We start from the raw sequence: 19,146 nt of genomic DNA, 5'->3' as shown, positions 1-19,146 counted from the left end.
AGGGGCCCAGCAACAACATGTGTGAAAAAATAAAGGACAGCAAAAAGTAAAGGTACCAGCCCAGTGCTATGCTCTGCTACACAGGTGTGGTGAGGTGCCTCTCCCCAGCTGGAAATCACGGGATGCTGTGTGATACCCAAGTCCTTGGAGGCATCAGTGCTCCTTTGATTCAATACATTTAAGAGCCTTTCTCTTGCTGCATAAATTGCTTTCTCGTGTCTTTGAAGTGACCTGTTTGAATTAAACATCACAGAATGCTTCTTTTATATAGCTGTGCCAACAACACAGTGCAACTGGTTTATCAAAAATGACATAAAGTGGTCTGGATATCACCAGTTAGGGTGGTATTTAGGTTCTTGTACAGCTTGTGCTGTCATTTGTATTTGCTTACAGCAAGCTGCCTTCTGCAGTCCTGGTAATAGTTTTTACATAACATGTAAAATCTGAAAAAGGAGGAAAAGTCAACAATGCCCATGGATGCATGCTGGAATGTGTGATTGCTGGACTGACCTGTTCATCCCTGCACACCGAGTCCTCTCCTATGTTTGTTGTGGGGCACTACCAACACCACAAGAGGAAGCATGGAAGCAATGAGTGGCTTGTGCTAGGATGGTCTGGCTCAGAGTGGGGTGGTGCTCCGGCCCTGGGAGTCAAACACGGTTTGGCACAGGTTGAAAACAGAACAGAAATGGAAATAAATTTATATTTCAGGGCTTTGGGACTTCAAAGAATGTTTTGCACTTAGGGTTAATTTGTCTCAGATGTCTGGAATTGCAGTCGTGCTTGGATTCTTTAGTGCATAATTAAGGTTATTTGAGATTTCCTACTCTCTTATTGCAGGTAGGTAAAAAGGGCCTCTTAGCTGCTGAAGCTGAAATAAAAATATAATCACAAGAACAAGATTTGCTTTTATTCTATGATTCCTTGAGCATGAGATTATGTACTAATTTTGCCTTGAGTGGGACTGGGGCAAACTGGAGAGGAAAATGCTGCTCAGAGAAGTCTTATCCTGCAGTTGGAAGGTAATGGGTGAACCCCACTTAAACACAAAATAAAAAATGCAACTATTTCCATTTTCCCAGTGATTACTTATGAGTAATGAGTTTCAGCACACTGATGTCAGTTTATTTAGCTGATGGTTGGCAAGCAAAATTTGATGAAAATGTAAGCATATCATTGTTTATTATATTCAATAAATAGAACAGTTTTGAGGCAGAAGTTTTTAGAAGGGCAGGACATGGCAAGTTAGGTATAACTGTTGAGATATGTTCAAAATGTAATGTGGAGTAAATGTAAAACAATGATCATTGTTAAAGGTTTAAAGTAAAGACCATGTCCCTGGACTGTTCCAAACAGGCGTGTCTAAATCAACTCTGGTTTTTCCAGCCTGGTCCAGTATTTTTTCTGCCTCACAATTTAAGGGTGTTTCCTAGGACCTAACTCAGATCTTCCCTGCAATTTCCAGCAAATTCTTTATTTTCTCTTTAGCTTGGGAGCACAGCTGATTTGTCCTGGAGTGGCTCTGCATCAATTGGGTGATTGTTGTTCCTTTCTTCTCTTTTTAAGCTAAACAAACTCAATTTTTTCAGGCTTTGTTTTTTGAAAATACTTTCTAGGGGGTATATTTTATAAAAAGTTTAAAGCAACTGTGTATAAGCTGGGACCCCACCTGAGAGTGAAGCCATTCCTCCTGGAGGGGCAGAAGGAATGTGTTAGGTACCCTATTCTGGAAAGAAATATCCCTGTTTACAGTGTTGGTGCCATGCCTTGGATTCATTAACCAGCTGGGATATCCTGTTGTGAGTCTGGAGCTGTTCAGAAGGACTTTGGCTGTGCCAGAGCCTGCTTTCAGCGATGCAGCCAAGAGCTGGGTTGCTCCCTGGCCCTGCAGCTAGGGGAGTTATGGCTGGTTAAGGAGGGAATGTGGATGTTCGATGCAGCTCCAGCTGAGGAAGAGGAGGTGAAATGTGAGTGCATGAAAGGTCACAGCTGACCAGAGTCCACCTGGGCAAATCCTGTGGTATTTTGAGTGTGCACTTCTGTCTGCTCAGCAATCAGCTGGATGTGGGTTCTTGCCTCTTGGACTGTGGTGTTTAAAATCCTGTGGTAAATCTCTATTCAATGACTTTATCTATCCATCTTCATTTCCTTTCCTCTAAACCAAATTTGAAGATAAACATGACAAAGCCTATCATGGCTTCAGAGCTGCTTCACCGGCTAGCCTGCCCTTGGCCACGATATGATGGAGGTTTTGGCAGGTCTGGACCCCAGGCTGGAGCGTGATTGGCGGTGTGGAAGAAAGAGTGGACACTTGCTTGGGTTTGACCAGGCTTTATTCCTGTCCCGGAAGCTGTCCACATGCAAGTGCAAAGCTCCAGGCTTCTGTCTTCCCCTTAAAAACCTGGGGGGTGTCCCCCAGGAGGGGAGAACCCAGAACCAATAGCAAGGGAGAGAAGGTGTGACCCAGAACAGGGGAACTTAACAGAACAAAGGAAAAAGGTGTTGCCCCCTCACCTAACCGAATCCCAGGGCTTTTTCCCCAGAAGTTTCCAGATCTTACAAGGTGATTGACAGGGTTCCACGGGGAAGAGACCATCAGGGGGTTTGGAGACGGGGGTGTTAGGGATAAAGTATTATAAACAAATAATAAAACATAACAAAAAACATACAGAACTTCAGAAAACTCAAATGCACACCACAACAAAAGCCCAAGAGACAGCAATGCACAGAGCTGCAGTGATGCAGGGGTAGCATGTTATGCCCCTTCTCTGCCAGAGTTCGTTCTCTCACAGCCTGTTCCTCTCTTGGGAGGCAGTGGGGAGGTTTGGGCCATTTCCTTGCCCATCCCCAGCCCCAAACAAGGACAGCAGCTCTGAACTGGCTCGATTGCTGCCCAGTGACAATGGCTCACCATTCCAGGAGGCTCTGCAGGCTGTAGCTGCAGTGCCCAGCTCTCTGCCCTCACTCCACCACCAACGGGGAACAAAGGAGAAACCCCCAAACATCGGTGTGAGTATTCTCCTTGGAGAAAGGGGCAACAGGGTTTGGGAGGAAGGAAACTTATTTCTTGCTCTGCTCAGTCCATCCCAGCAAGCTGCAGAGTATTTGAGAGGCTGAAGAAGACCTTGAGCCAATGTATCCAGCCTAATATGGGGTCAGATGCACTCGGTGGAAGAAAGTCCTTCCTGGGAGAGCTGGTGCAATGCGGGATGGTGGTAGCAAGGTCCAGAGTATTTAAAATCAAGGGCTGAGCTGGCTGAGCAAGGAGCCCTGAAGCAGAACTCACTCCACCATGCTGCTGCTCAGGCCCCACTGTGCTCTGGTGTCACCCTGAATTTTCTTGCTTTCGAATGTTTAAATCTTCGCAGCATGATTCTCACGCAGCTTCATATAAGCTATATGTGTTTTTAGAATTTATCTATGTGTTTACATAGTCCTCCTCTGGGAGGAGAACATGATTGATGGTAATGGTGACTAACGAGGTTCATGAGGTGTTAACCATTTTTAGCCAATCTTTGGCTTTTGTACAAAGTGTATATAAGTTGATGGAGTCAGAAAATAAAGAAGCTTTCCATGTCTGACCTGCTGCTGCCTGCTGTCCTCTGTGTGTCCTGAAATAGCAGACACATTTGGTGACCCTGTCCATGTCTGAACTGCACATTTGGTGACCCTTTCTGTGTGAGAACTGCACATCGGGTGGACCTCTCCGTGTCTGGACTGCATCTGTGCCCAGTGTAAGACTGCAGCCTGCTGTGTGCCTGAGGATTCGAGTGGTAAGAGATGGTGATCTCTAACCCCTCCTCAGAAGATGATGAGGCCCTCATGTTGGACCTTTGGCTTGAGGTCCTACAGAGGGAGGGAGCCTCCGTTCTCAGAGGTGCTCTCCAAAAATTGTTCTATTATGCTAGAACTCTCGGGGTTTTTCGCAGCCTTCAAAAAGCTTTTTCTACAGCAGAGTGGGAGTCTCTGGGTGACCATTTGCTTCAGTTTTTCATTGCAGATCGCAGTGTGGAGTTTTTGGAATTGTTAATGACCTGGAAAAGGCTGGAGAAGGTGCCGCATAAATCGCAGCCTCCCAGTTTTGAGGTCTCTGAGGATGGCTCCAGCCTGATCGTGCTGGATGCCAGGGGAGATGTTGGAGTCGTTGCTCCTGTCCCTGTCCCACAGAAGCACTGCTGGAGTGCAGAGGCTTTATCAGCCCCCTCCCTTGGGCCCGCGATGTCGGCGGGACAGCCGACCCCTCTCCCTCGCAGGCGCAGTGTGGAAAGCCTGCCTGCCTTCAGCACAGCAGCTGAGGTGGGCACAGAGTCTGTAGAGCAGACCCCGCCCGCACCCACGCCACGTCGGCGCTGGGGTGTGGGAGAATTTGGGGCTTGCGGAAGCCCCGTGGGACCGGCGCCATCAGCGCCGCTGAGTCCCGTGCCGCAGCGGCGGCGGAGACGGCAGCGAGGGGTTGCCCCTCCGCTTCCCCCCCCATGCTTTCCCGGCATTGGAAGTGCCAAGAGCGCTCTTGGATCGGGATGGGGGGTGGTCATGGTGGACTGCCAACACTGTGGGATTTCGACAAGATATTCTGTGGAACAGGACGGCACGAGAGCGAGCCATCCCGGGGTGCTGAGTGAGGCGGCTCCGGGCTCGCGTGGCCGGCGGGGACCCCTGGTGTGCACATAGCTCCGGGCAGCCTGGCGAGCAGCCACGGGCCTTACGGTGGCGGCCCGCCGAGCCCATGCAAGGGGGCGCGGCCCTGGAGCTTGAGAGATCTCCCCCACGGCAGCCGGCTGAGCCCGCGTGGGAGGGCGGCGCAGTCCCGGAGAGTGGAGGAATCAACCCTGGATGAGTGGCACAGACCGCCGCCATTGGAGTCCGCGTCGCCGAAGGGACCTCGTTGGGGGCAGTTCCCGCACCCCCACCTGCGGCCGCGGCTCTGCCGGAGAGGAATGCGGGGGTGGAGTGGCATTCAGGTGGCCTCCAGGCGTTGCGGGCGGCTTCTTTGGAGAGCTCGTCACCCTCCCCGAGCCCCTCCCTTTCCTGTGCCGATCGCGGCACCTCCCCCTTGATCTCCTCTCTCCCCGAATTGCCCGCGCCTCTGAGAATGGCGCTTGGCAGTGCTGAGGCGCCACGGGACATGCCCCTCCCAGCGCTGCGATCTCCTCCCGTGCGGAGACAGGGCGGTGCTGCGCACGCAGCTGCCGCCAGTCAGAAAGCGGCTGCTGGCTCTGCAGTGTTCATTTTAAAGGGACAGTGCAGCGCAGCCGGTGACAGGCGGGTGTTCCCCCGGGGCAAAGGGTCCCGGCGTGCCGGGTCTCCCTCATTTTCTGATGATGTCCGAGCCAAGGCTGATGCAGTGGGTGGCCATGGGTCGGCACGGCGCCCCCTGCAGGGCAGGGATGGATTCCCTAGCTCTGCACGTGGTGCAAGACATGCTCTCGCTTCTGTCTCTGTGGAGCACACGGGACAGGATTCAGAAGCTGATGATGCCTCGACAGCCAGTCTGAAAGCTTTCCCTGTGATAAGGGATGCTGGCCGAAAAAAACCATGCCCATTTGTCGTGGCAGGCACTGATTATCTCTGAGATAGGGTCGGTAAATACGGTCTGGGGTCTCCTGAGATGATGCAAGTGCTACGACTGGTAGACACAGACGTGTTACTTCCCTATGACATCCGGTGTTTGGCCAAGGTTCTTTTTCAGCCGGTCAAATATGACATTTTTGAGTCTAAGTGGACTCAATTGGCTGAAAACACTACAGCACAGAATTGGATGGCTCATCAAGATGACCCTAGGTATGGGGTCAGGCCAGACATGCTGCTGGGTGTAGGTGAATTTGCAGATTAAAATAAGCAAGTCTCCTATGACCCCTTGGTACTGGAGCAGTGCCAAAAAACTGGCATGGCAGCATTGGTACAGACAATGGAGATGTCTGCACCGGAGCAATCGTTTGCCACAATTGTCCAGAGGACAGACGAACCCTTCCTGAGCTTTGCAGAGAGGCTGACAGCTTCAGTTGAGCAGCAGGTGGATGATTCTGCTGCCAGAACATTGTTGCTCAAGACTTTGGCAAGGAGCAATTGTAATGCAGAGTGCAGGAGGATCATCGAGGCCCTGCCAGGCAATCCCTCACTCTTGCAGATGGCCGAGGCCTGTGTGAGAATGGGCACCACGGGTGTTAAGGTGGCTGCCATGGCTACCACCCTGTGGCCAACCTGGAAGGGGCAGCAGGGTGGGAAGCAGACACAGGCAAATGCTCAGGCCAGCAAGAAACAAGGGAAGAGAGTGCAAAAAGGGATCACTCCTTTGTTTCTTTGTGAACAGTGTGGACGCCCAAATCATATGGCAAATGTTTGTAAGGCAACGTGGGCAAGTTATGTCTCCACACCCACCTCTCCCTGTCATTGTCCCTGAAGGGATCAGAATTGTTTAATTTGTGTTTTTTGAGTCTTCTGTTCACAGGACGAAGAGTTGGTGGTGAGAAGGCAGTTGCTCTGAAGTTACTGAGCTGCCTCAAGTTCACTGGACTGTTGCTCTGATCAGAGACTGTCCTGGAATGATTTTGAAGTGGACATTGTGATTCTCTCCTTTGCTGTTTGGCATTGTGATAAATGTGACATTGGGTAAAAATTCGTGATAAAAGAATATAGCAAGATATGTTAGATTGGTGTTAATATAAAATATGAAAAGGGTATGGTCCATAGAAACTTTTCCCCAGCCAGGTTTCCACCATCCTCAGTCCTGGGACAAAAAGAACAGGACAAGGGCCATCAGGAGAAACAAAGACACTAGCCAACCCAGATAAGAATCGGCATCGCACCCAGACAGAGAAATTCCTCTCCGAACGAAAAAGAGAATTCTCCGCTGAGGAATACACATTGAAATAAACATGGGCCGGCGAGCTCCATCCGCATGTGAAAGGACCTTCCCGGAATACAATCTGCAAAGTTCGACAAATCCGGGAAGCCCATCCGAAAATTATTTGGACTATTTGCTGGACTATCCTGGGCACCTGTTCCGCCTCGGGACATGAAAACCCCTATAAAACCCCGAGCTGCGATCTGCTCCGTGTGGATTTGGGAAAACTGTGCCTTAGAGTGCGGTCCCCTCATCCACCCGGCGCTGCGCTGTGAATCCTATTTGTGGTTTTCTCTTTTATTGGCGATTTGGATCGTTTTATTAATAAATTGTTTCTTTGTTAATCCGATTTTTGCCGTTGCGTTTATAACAGATTTGGTGCCGTGACTCGGATTCGAAGGAGCTGCGGGGACCTGCTGTCCAGGAGGGTACCCCTGCTGATTTCGGCGGCCTGGTGAGTCGGGAAACCCTGTAGCTCCCTCCGAACACCTGAACCAAATTTAGGAACAAGAAAACCACAAAAGGACAGAGGGAAAACGGATCCAGGGGCAAAGAGAGCTCGGGAAAGGCAAAAAGCCTTCAAAAGCCGTGGCTGATTTTGCTCATAAAACGTCTAAGTGCACGAAGACATCCACGCAGGAAAAGGAGCTGTAAGTACTGCTGGTTGAGTGGGTGATCGGGCGAGTGTGTGAGACGTGATCTGATCACTAAGCGAGTGTGGGCTTCAAGGTCACAGTTCCATATTCTCGCGAGAGAAGCGGTCGGCCGCGAAGGAAGCGATTCTGTGTGAAAGTTTTCTCTCATATCGCTCGTCAAGCCTGGGACTAGGGAAAGTCTCAGGGGACCGATCACAAGGGGCTAAAAGGGGAAGGATACGTCCTATTGAGCTTGGGAATTGGTAAACCCTTTTAGCCAACGGACCAAGGTAAGGGTCCAGGTAAAAATCCAGAAGGAGATCGAACGCCGATCAGGGGACCCCTCGGCACAGCTCGCTGGAGGGGCGAGTAATCGGCAAAAAGCCCCAAATCCCTCAGAGAAAGTCAAAACACAACGCAAAGGCAGAGAACTGACTCAGGAAGGAGTCGAAGACTGGTAAGAAATCACATACACAAGAAGCATGGGACAGAGAAAGAGTAAACCTCAGAAAAAGACATCAGGGAAACCTCTCTCCGAAAAGGAGGAGGGAACGCTCAACATCCCTCGAACTAGCCCTTTGGGCTGGATGTTAGAGCATTGGGGAGATTGTCCCCAGAGGAGAGAAAAATCCAAAGAAAAGATGATATATTATTGTGTTGATGTGTGGGGAGGCAAAGAGCTGAGGAGCCACCTTACGTGGCCGGTGTTGGGAACATTTGAAAAATGGACGTGCAATGAATTAAATTTCTATGTAGAAAACAAAAGCCCCTCAGACCCTGAGGAGAGGGAATATGCTCGGCTCTGACTGAATACCTGAGCAGGATTGTTCCCGATAAAACAGAAAGGACAGCCTGGAACTGGGACCGAGCCCTGGGAAACTCTAGACCATCTCCCACCCCCTTACAATGGGCCGAACTCACCGCCCTTGCTGGATCAAGTGGTGCCTACGGCTCCCTTGGACCCCTGAAACCAACCTATGGGGGCACAAGTATCCCAAGTGGGAAGCCCTATGTCCGTAACGACACAGGCTTCCCATCCCTTGTCCCCACTGGCAGTTTCCCTGCTGCCACTCCCTCTTCTTCCCCTACCGTCCGGTCTGGGTCCGTCAGCGGCGCCCCCGCCGGTGGACGTCATGACCACTGGAGTCCCCTCTGAGATCCCGTCCGCGCAAAGACGCGAACAGCCTTACTCACCCTTGCCGGCACTGCTGCCGCAACCAGGGTCCGCCCGAGCAGAGGAGAGAATCACCTCTGCCCCACAAATGGTGGTTCCACCCCTGCAGCCCACAAAAGGGAGACAACCCACAGCCATCAGTTCCCCTCCTGCTAGCAGAACACGTTTGAAAGCGAGGCTGATGGGTGATGAATGGGGAGAGAGTGAAAATGAAGGACACAGTTCACTTCCTTTAAGGGAAGTACTGACGGCCCCCGGGGTTATCGGGTTTGTGAATGTTCCTCTCAATACAGGAGATGTGAGAGCTTTTAAGAAAGAGATGGGAAGGTTGTTGGATGATCCTTTTGGTGTGGCTGAGAGGTTGGATGAGTTCTTAGGAAGTAGTATCTATACCTATGACGATCTCATGGCAATCCTAAGGTCTTTGTTTAACAACGAGGAGAGAGAAATGATAAAGCAGGCAGGTATTAGAGACTGGGACCGGCGCAATCCACAGGGGACACCAGGCGACCAAAAGTGGCCCAGCACTAGTCCAAGTTGGAATGCGCAAACAGAGGATGGGAGGCAGAATATGGTAGACTTGAGAAATATCATAATTCAAGGTGTAAGAGAAGCGGTTCCAAAGGGCCAAAACATTAGCAAAGTTTTTGGTGAATGTCAAGGGAAAGACGAATCTCCCACTGAATGGATTGAGAGATTGCGGCGAAGTTTGCAGATGTACTCTGGAACCGATCCGAACTCTCCGGTGGGGGAGGTTCTGTTAAAAACTCAGTTTGTTGCTAAATCTTGGGAGGACATTAGGAGGAAATTAGAAAAGATAGATGGGTGGCAAGACAAGACCTTACAGGAACTCCTAAGAGAGGCCCAGAAGGTATACATGACAAGGGAAGAGGAGGTACAGAAATTACAGGCTAAGGTCCTAGTGGCTGCAGTAAAGGAGGTTCAGAAGCAAGAACAGGCACAGGGTAAGTATAGAACGATGCCCCGAAAGCCTCAGGGTTTTCGCAAAGTAACCCCGGCCACCCCGAGGGAACTTCCAGAATGTTATTATTGTAAAAAGGCAGGACACCTTCGGCGGGACTGCCGAAAAAGGATAAAGGATGAGAAAATCTTTCAGGAAGATTAGGGGTGTCAGAGGCTCTTCACTTTGGGGACCAGAACATCCAGAGAGCCCCTGGTAAAATTAAAAGTGGGCCCCCAATGACAAGAGGTGATTTTTTTGGTAGACACTAGGGCAGAGAGAAGTACCTTGCAGAATTTGCCGTGTGGATGTGAGACTAGTCGGGAGAGAGTGATGGTGATTGGTGCTAAGGGGGATCCCTTTAAAGTACCTGTAATAAAGAATGTGGAAATTGAGTCTGGAAATAAAATTTGCTTGGGAGATTTGTTGCTGGTAGAAGAAGCTGATTATAATTTATTAGGAAGAGATATGATCAGTGCATTAGGAATTAGTGTGATTGCAGAAAGTTCAGAACTAGTGGTAAAAATGTTTAGGCTCACTGTGAAGGACGAGGAAGAGATTAATCCGGAGGTTTGGCACTCGAAAGGAGAAGTAGGGAGGTTGGAAATCGAACCCATTCACACTGAGATTGAAAACCCAGAGGACCCCATAAGGGTCAAACAGTATCCCATCCCGATGGAAAGGAGAAAGGGGTTGAAACAGGTAATAGATGATCTCCTGAAGGGAGGTACTCTAGAGCCGTGCATGTCTCAACATAACACCCCCATACTGGCTGTGAGAAAAACCAACGGAAGTTTTCGACTGGTGCAGGATTTAAGAGCTGTGAATGCCAGAACCCGAACTAGATTCCCGGTGGTGGCAAATCCCTATACCCTGCTAAATAGACTCTCTCCCGAGGATGTATAGTACAGTGTGATAGATTTGAAGGACGCCTTTTGGACTTGCCCTTTGGACGAAAGAAGTAGAAATTACTTTGCTTTTCAGTGGGAGGATCCGGATACAAACAGAAAACAGCAGTTAAGGTGGACAGTCCTCCTCCAGGGATTTGTAGAATCCCCGAACCTTTTTGGACAAGCGTTAGAACAATTGTTGACCCAATTCACCCCGAGGGAAGGAACAAAGCTTTTGCAGTATGTGGATGACTTGTTAATAGCTGGACCCACCGAGGAAAGTGTGAGGGAATGTACTGTAGCTTTGTTGAATTTTTGGGGAAAGAAGGGTTTGAAGGTCTCAAAATCCAAGCTGCAATTCACAGAGCCCGAAGTAAAATATTTAGGACATTGGCTAACCAGGGGGAAAAAGAAATTGGATCCTGAAAGTGTGGCAGGTATCATCGCATTACCTGCACCAAAAACCAAAAGACAAATCAGGCAGATTCTGGGGCTCCTGGGATATTGCAGGCAGTGGATTGAGGGCTTCAGTAAAAAGGTAAAATTTCTGTATGAGAGGTTAAACACTGACAGAGTGAAGTGGACTGAATAGGACGAATCAGATTTTCAGAAATTAAAGAATATCCTCATGACTGCTCCGGTGCTGACGTTACCAGACATAAATAAAGAATTTCAGTTATTTGTGGATGTGAGTGGACAGACAGCACAAGGAGTCTTAACCCAAGAATGGGCAGGAAAAAGAAAACCTATAGGTTTTGTGTCCAAAATTTTGGATCCTGTCAGTCGAGGGTGGCCAACATGCCTGCAGGCGATTGTGGTAGTTGCTCTTTTGGTTGAGGAGGCTAAGAAAGTAACCTTCGGAGCACCTTTGGTAGTTTATACCCCTCATGATGTGAGAAATATCTTGCAACAAAAAGCAGAGAAGTGGTTAACTGATTCCAGGCTTCTGAAATACAAAGCCATTCTAATCAGCTCTTCGGGTTTGGAGTTAAAAACTACCTCTGCACAGAACCCGGCTCAGTTTTTATTTGGAGAAGCCTTGGAAAAATTATTACATGATTGTATTGAGATTGTGGAGCTTCAGACGAAAGTAAGACCTGATTTGGAAGATCAGGAATTGGAAGGAGGAGAGAAGTGGATCATAGATGGTTCTGCAAAGGTAGTGGAAGGAAAGAGGAAGTCGGGATATGCGGTTGTGGATGGTAAATCGAGAGAGGTGGTGGAATCAAGTCCCCTAGAAGCGAGTTGGTCAGCCCAAGCCTGTGAGCTTTATGCTCTTTTAAGGGCCCTTCGGCAGCTGAAAGGTAAAAGGGGAACTATCTATACCGACTCCCGGTATGCCTTTGGAGTGGTACATACTTTTGGGAAAATTTGGGAAGAAAGAGGGCTGATAAATACGAAGGGAAGAGGCTTAATCCATGGAGAAATAATTAAACAAATCCTAGAGGCCATTCGAGAACCAAAAGAAATCTCTGTGGTCCATGTAAGGGGGCATCAAACAAGACTACAATTCCAAACCCGTGGTAACAATCTAGCCGACAGGGAAGCTAAAAGAGCAGCTCTGCTCATGGTGAGTGCCCCTGAGGTGACAATGGAGGAAGCCCCTGAATTCCCTCTACCCCCTTCTGAAAAGGAAACCGAGGAATTCAAAAAGATCGGAGGGGTCCTAGAAAGGGGGAAATGGAGGCTGCCTGATGGGAGGGAATTAATTTCAAGGGAAGCGGCAAGAAAAATCTTGCAGAGATTGCACAAACAAACACACTGGGGAACTCGGGCGTTGGCAGAACAGTTTCTGAAATTTTTCGGGTGCAAAGGGATTTTTGAACTTGCCAAACAAGAGGTACAAGGGTGTGTCGTCTGCCAAAAAGTAAATGGATCCAGATCCAGACAAATTGCCTGGGAGGGTCGTCCTCTCTCATATAGGCCATTTGAAAGGATCCAGGTAGATTTCACTGAATTACCAAAAATTGGGAGATACAAATTTCTATTGGTGATAGTGGACAAATTGACTCATTGGGTGGAAGCTTACCCCAGGGCAAAAGCCACTGCACAGACTGTGTCAAAAATTTTACTAGAGGAACTTATCCCTCGGTATGGAATAATTGACTATATTGATTCAGATCAAGGGACACATTTTACTTCAAAAGTTATCAAACAAACCTCAGAAGCCTTGGGCATCAGATGGCAGTATCACACCCCTTGGCATCCTCAGAGCTCGGGACAGGTAGAAAGGATGAATCAAACCCTAAAGTCTCAATTGTCTAAACTTATGCTGGAAACAAAAATGTCTTGGATCAAATGCCTCCCTCTTGCTTTGCTTAACATAAGAACTATGCCGCACTCTGAGACCGGGTTGTCCCCCTTTGAAATGTTGTATGGAATGCCCTACAAACATGGAATGCCGGTGGGACACCCTCAAGTCGAAGATGCACAATTACAACCTTATCTCATTGCTGTAAACAAAAATTTACAGGATCTCCGAAGGCGTGGACTTATCCCCCAAAGTGCTCCCCTGGGATTCGCAATCTATCAGATACAGCCGGGAGATAAAGTGTTAATCAAAGCCTAGAAAGAACTTCCCCTCACCCCACACTGGGAAGGACCCTTCCTTGTTCTCCTCACCACTGATACTGCGATCCGAACTGCGGAAAAAGGCTGGACTCATTCATCAAGAGTAAAAAAGGTTGAGGACTCAAATACCTCAGATTGGAGGATCACCACCCCTCCAGGAGAGCTGAAAATTAGGCTTCAGCGTCACCATAAATGACAAATCAGATAAGTTGTACCACTCCTAACTGTGATTGCTTTCCTTTTATTCATTTCGAACGTGTCTATTGTAAACAGGTTTGGGTAATTCATTTTTGGGGAGGGAACAGACCGAGGGGGCTGTGTACCAATTGTCTAACCGAAGAACAGGAGAATACTGGCTGTCTCTTAATACTTGCCACACGGGCCGGACTTTTGGAACTAGACTCTCCTGAGTGGTACCAAATTTACAAAAAGGGGATAAAAGGGAAATTGGATGCCAAGGCAGAGATTTTGACAATTGAGTGCTGAAGGACTATCAAAGTACTGTGCAGAAGTGATACAATTAAGCTGTCTCGGTGGGCGATCTATAAAAGGAGATTTGCTGTCAAGACAACAAGGGCCCCTGAAGCTTATCCCTGCTGCCGAGAAGATGGTCTTCCCCGCCGTATGTTCACATATGGGCGAAGGGCGAGGCAGAGGGGTACATCTGTGGGGAATCCTGACTGTCCTGAGTCTAGCCGTGTGCTTGACCAAGGGGGCCATCCCCGAGGTGCTCATAGGGGTGAGTTCCCCAGGGAAGTGTGAGCAGTGTCTGACTGCCACATTAACCGGACAGATAATTGACTGCCCTCCAGGGCAACAAAGAGGTTATTGTTGGTCTAATGGCACTCGATTCAGTCTCTGTGAATTGGAGGGGGAAGTCCGGTGCCAACACTCGGGTAAATTTTAAGGATGGTCAGTCAAAAATTCGTGTTGTGGGAGGGGAAAAGACTCCCCATGTCATACGCAAACGTGAGATCGAGATTCTTTCCCCAATCCCAGCTTGTGACCAATGCAACAAAACTGTGTGGGTAGGAGGAAAAAGACAATCAACCTTCCCGGCATATTACAGAGTAAACCCTTTATGTTATGATAAGACTAAATTAAGAATGTGCACCATGGGAGGAAAATTATACTGGGAAGGAAGAAACCTTAAACATGAGGAAAAGGTTTTCTTCAACAATGAGCCTATCATTCTTGATATGATGAAAAATGATGACAGCAGAGTGTGTTTACAATTTGATCAGACCTTTTGTTTTTCGAGGAACAAGGAAGGGATGGACCCAGAGAGTAAGGTGAGGGAAATAAATCTAGAATTAAAAAGGCAAGAAGCTGAAACCAAAAAAAGGAGAATCGAACAGGAGAGATTGAAAACTCTCAGTGAACATTATGAGCAATTAGAAAAACAATACAGTGATTGGGGGCTACCAGCTCCTAACCAGAATCTCTTTATAGATGTGATACAGGAGATAGCTACTGAATTAGGATTATCTAATTGCTGGATTTGTGGAGGATTAAAATCAGCTGAAAGGTGGCCTTGGAAGGGAGAAGGACTTACCCCAGAGCAACTCTTAAAATGGGAAGGATCTAAAATATCAAAAACCATGCAAAGACCAGAGGGATGGATATTGGACAAAAGAATAATTGGCACTATCTGCATCAGCAGAGAAATAAAAGAGTTCACTGACCTGGTGGGTTATACACCATGTATAAACACGCTTGCAGTAAACTCGAATGACAAATCGAGGATTTGGCAACCTGAACCACCTGCGGGTTATTGGAGCCGCAGTCGGGGAAACAATTGTGAGTGGATCGAGATAATCGGGTTATGTTGGTATAAAAGTACTGGGGCTAATCCCTTCCAAGACCTACAGGGCCTGAAAGAATATTGGAATGAACCCACGAAAATGAATACAGGATGGAAAGCTCCTGATGGGATATACTGGATATGCAGGAAAAAAGCATACAGTGAACTCCCCAGAAAATGGAAGGGATCCTGTACTCTAAGAATGATTAGGCCCTTTTTCTTTACTCTACCTAGGTCAGAGAGTAATTTACTAGGAGCCCCCCTCTTTGAGACACTGGATCGGCACAAAAGAGAATTAAAAAGAGAATTACCAATGGCAGGAGGCAGTCAAAAATGGGGAGAAGAGGAGTGGCCCGCTGAAAGAATCATTGAATATTACGGGCCGGCCTCTTGGGCAAATGATGGCAGTTGGGGATATAGGACCCCCATTTACCTCCTTAACAGGCTTATCCAGCTGCAAGCAGTGGTCGAGATCGTCTCCAACCACACTTCAGATGCCTTAGAACTTCTGGCAAAACAACACTCACAAATGAGGGCTTTTGTATACCAGAACAGATTAGCCCTAGACTATTTGTTAGCCGAAGAAGGAGGGGTATGTGGGAGGTTCAATGAATCAGAATGCTGTATTGAGATAGATGATTATGGGGAGACAATCAGAGGACTGGCGGCTGAAATTAAAAAGGTGGCGCATGTGCCAGTTCAAAAATGGAATTCCATCTTGCAAGCCTCTTGGTGGGATCAGTTATTTGGACAAGGAGCTTGGTGGAAGAAATTAGTGTTCTTCATAGCTTGTTCTATCGCAGGTATTATATTCCTTCCTTGTTTGATCCCTTGTTTCATTAGACTAATCCACTCTGTTGTCCAGGGAATGCAGATCGCTTCCCTGCCCATGGACCCAGAAAATGCTTCAGGAAAGCCGACCTCTCTCTCCTAAATATCAAAATTAATGAAACTAGAAGAGAGAGGAGAGAACGGAAGAGCAGCAAAGACCCTGAAAAGATTTGAAGGGAAAGTAAATGGAGAAAGTGAAACACTCCAGGGATATGGTGAAATTTCTCAAGAGGACTATGATCCCAACTGGTATTAATAGTCTTCTTCACAGGAAACAAATATAATAAAGAAGCACGAATTTTTAATTTAATAAAATTATTAGGTGGGGGACTGTGATAAATGTGACATTGGGTAAAAATTCGTGATAAAAGAATATAGCAAGATATGTTAGATTGGTGTTAATATAAAATATGAAAAGGGTATGGTCCGTAGAAACTTTTCCCCAGCCAGGTTTCCACCGTCCTCAGTCCTGGGACAAAAAGAACAGGACAAGGGCCATCAGGAGAAACAAAGACACTAGCCAACCCAGATAAGAATCGTCATCACACCCAGACAGAGAAATTCCTCTCCGAACGAAAAAGAGAATTCTCCGCCGAGGAATACACATTGAAATAACCATGGGCCGGTGGGCTCCATCCGCATGTGAAAGGACCTTCCCGGAATACGATCTGCAAAGTTCGACAAATCCGGGAAGCCCATCTGAAAATTATTTGGACTATTTGCTGGACTATCCTGGGCACCTGTTCCGCCTCGGGACATGAAAACCCCTATAAAACCCCGAGCTGCGATCTGCTCCGTGTGGATTTGGGAAAACTGTGCCTTAGAGTGCGGTCCCCTCATCCACCCGGCGCTGCGCTGTGAATCCTATTTGTGGTTTTCTCTTTTATCAGTGATTGGGATCGTTTTATTAATAAATTGTTTCTTTGTTAATCCGATTTTTGCCGTTGCGTTTATAACAGCATCTGGAATGGACTCTCTTTCAAGACACATTTGTTGCCCTTCGTGACTTGGTTCAGGAGCTGTTGGACCAGGATCATCTGGAATCTTCAACCAGTCCTGGGACACTCCTGTGTTCTGCATCGAAACAGAACTCTGGGAAACGGAAGTTTTTATAAGACCTCCGAAAGGCCAATCCTCATTGTGAATCTGAATGATTGTTTTCTTTGATTCATTTGTATCCTACAGGTATCATTGGCTGATGGATGTCCGATTCCTTGCACATTCTGGACTGGGTCATTCTGCCCTATCTGCCACGAGGCAGCAAAAATATTGTTTCAAAAAACAAACAAACAAACAAACAAACAACCCCCCCAAAATACTTTGAGCTAATTTCTTGATTTCAGCCGCAAAAGATGGCAATCATTTTGTATGAGCTCATTGCTCGACTGATAATTAAATGCAGGCAACAGTGCTTGCAAATTTGATGGGTGCGGATTTTTGTAAAATTCATACTCTCGGTGTTATGGGAGAAATTTGATTGGAGCTTTGCAAGCAGTGTTTTTCTGACAAATACTCTGGAGCCATGAGCTGTTGCGAGTGGAAAAAATCTTTGGATTTTTTTTCGCGGCCCAAAATAGCCCAAAGTTAGTGCAAGGACCCACTGTCTTTACAGACGATTTGGGGAGGACGAGGTAGGCCATTGTTGCTTGGCAGGATGGTTTTGAGAGGCAAGTTTTGGAAGCTCATGAGGATGGGCAGCCCATTTGGTTGAAATGAGGGCTGCTGTCATGGCATTTCCAGTTTTCCCAGAAACCTTTTCATTTAGTCACGGATTCCATTTCTGTGGCCGACATGGCACACAGTTGGGTTGTTCAATTTTAAAGGGAGTCAGCAATGTTGCTTTGTTCCATTTGCTGAAGAACCTGTGTTGAGCCACAGAGGCCTGGTTCTTCAAAACAAAAACAGGGAATGCAGGGTGAAAACCCCACAAACTTAATTGGCAAAGGCTTTGCATGCCATCAAGCACCTTACAGGTGCCACAGAATTTCATTAGCCCTGTCATGTGGAAAGCAGGAAACGGTGACCGAATGAAGGTCAACAAGTGGAGGAACCACTGAGTGATCACTCTGATGTCAAGGACACGGGTGATCACTCTGATGGTCCTTCCGTGGGAACAGAAATGGAACTATGTTCATTTTCTTTTTTCCTTTTTTTCTTTTTTTTAATGGTAAAAGGGTGAGATGTCGCCCTGAATTTTCTTGCTTTCGAGTGTTTAAATCTTTGCAGCATGATTCTCACGCAGCTTCATGTAAGCTATATGTATTTTTAGAATTTATCTATGTGTTTGCATAATTCTCCTCTGGGAGAACATGATTGATGGTGATGGTGACCAACGAGGTTCATGAGGTGTTAACCTTTTTTAGCCAATCTTTGGCTTTTGTACAAAGTGTATATAAGTTGATGGAGTCAGAAAATAAAGAAGTTTTCCATGTCTGACCTGCTGCTGCCTGCTGTCCTCTGTGTGTCCCAAAATAGCGGACATACTCTGGTGCTGCTGCTTGGGGTCCCCTCCCCATCTGCCACTATGGCTGCACTTGCCCTTCACAGGTTCTGTGCTTTCCTGCACCATTTTCACATTATTCCCTGCCCCTGCAGATAAGGAGGACATACATACCAGGCTGGACTTTGGCATTGGCTCAGACCAGGAGGTGGAATTACTCCTGGTGCTCCCCCTGTGTGCTGCTCCAGCTGGCCCCCAAGTCGCCTCCAGAAGGAGATAGGTGGAGGTAAAACAGGTTTCTCATCTGCTCAGACAGCAACAGTCTCCATGCCCCAAGCAAACCTTGCTTGTCCCACATCTCTTCTTGCTGTCCTTTAGCATCCTATGCCAAAAAGTTCTTGTTTACGTAGTTTGATCCTGTTTGCTGCTGCTGGCTCCACGCTGTCTCCATGGATAGTTTATAGGGTGGCCAGAGGTCCTGTCTGACCCAAAACAACATTATTCCTTCATGGCAAAGTAGTGGAATAAACCTTTTTCTTCCTCCCACAACCCGCCTGGCCAGTGCCCAGCTTCTAACAGCATCTGTGGAGTCCAGGGTCAGTGCTCCTGGCATGCCAGAAAAGCATGTCGCAGAGAGACTTGGCTTCTTCTGGGCTTTGGGGGGTCCTCTGTTGCACCCTCATACACCCCTCCTGCCAGTCCAGTGTCCCTGCTGTGCTACCAGTGCGGAGCTGTGACTGTAACGTGAGAGCCACTCACAGGAGAGCTGCTCCTCTCCTTGGTGCCTGATAATATTTGACAGCACAAACATTTTAAACTGCAGAGGGAAAGTGCACTCAGCCCCCCCTCAGATGGTTTGTACGTGATGCTGCCCTTCTCCTGTGACACAAAGAGCTCAGACCCCAGGGCCACGTGCAGCGCTGGAAATTTGGTCCTTGACATGGTGTTGACACACGTGGCACAGCTGTCCCCTTCTGACAGTGGAGCACGATGGAC

The sequence above is a fragment of the Zosterops lateralis genome (assembly GCF_965231275.1).
Source record: "Zosterops lateralis genome assembly, chromosome: W".
Taxonomy (NCBI): Eukaryota; Metazoa; Chordata; class Aves; order Passeriformes; family Zosteropidae; genus Zosterops; species Zosterops lateralis.
The sequence above is the reverse complement of the archived record's forward strand: the minus strand, read 5'-3'. Positions refer to the sequence as shown.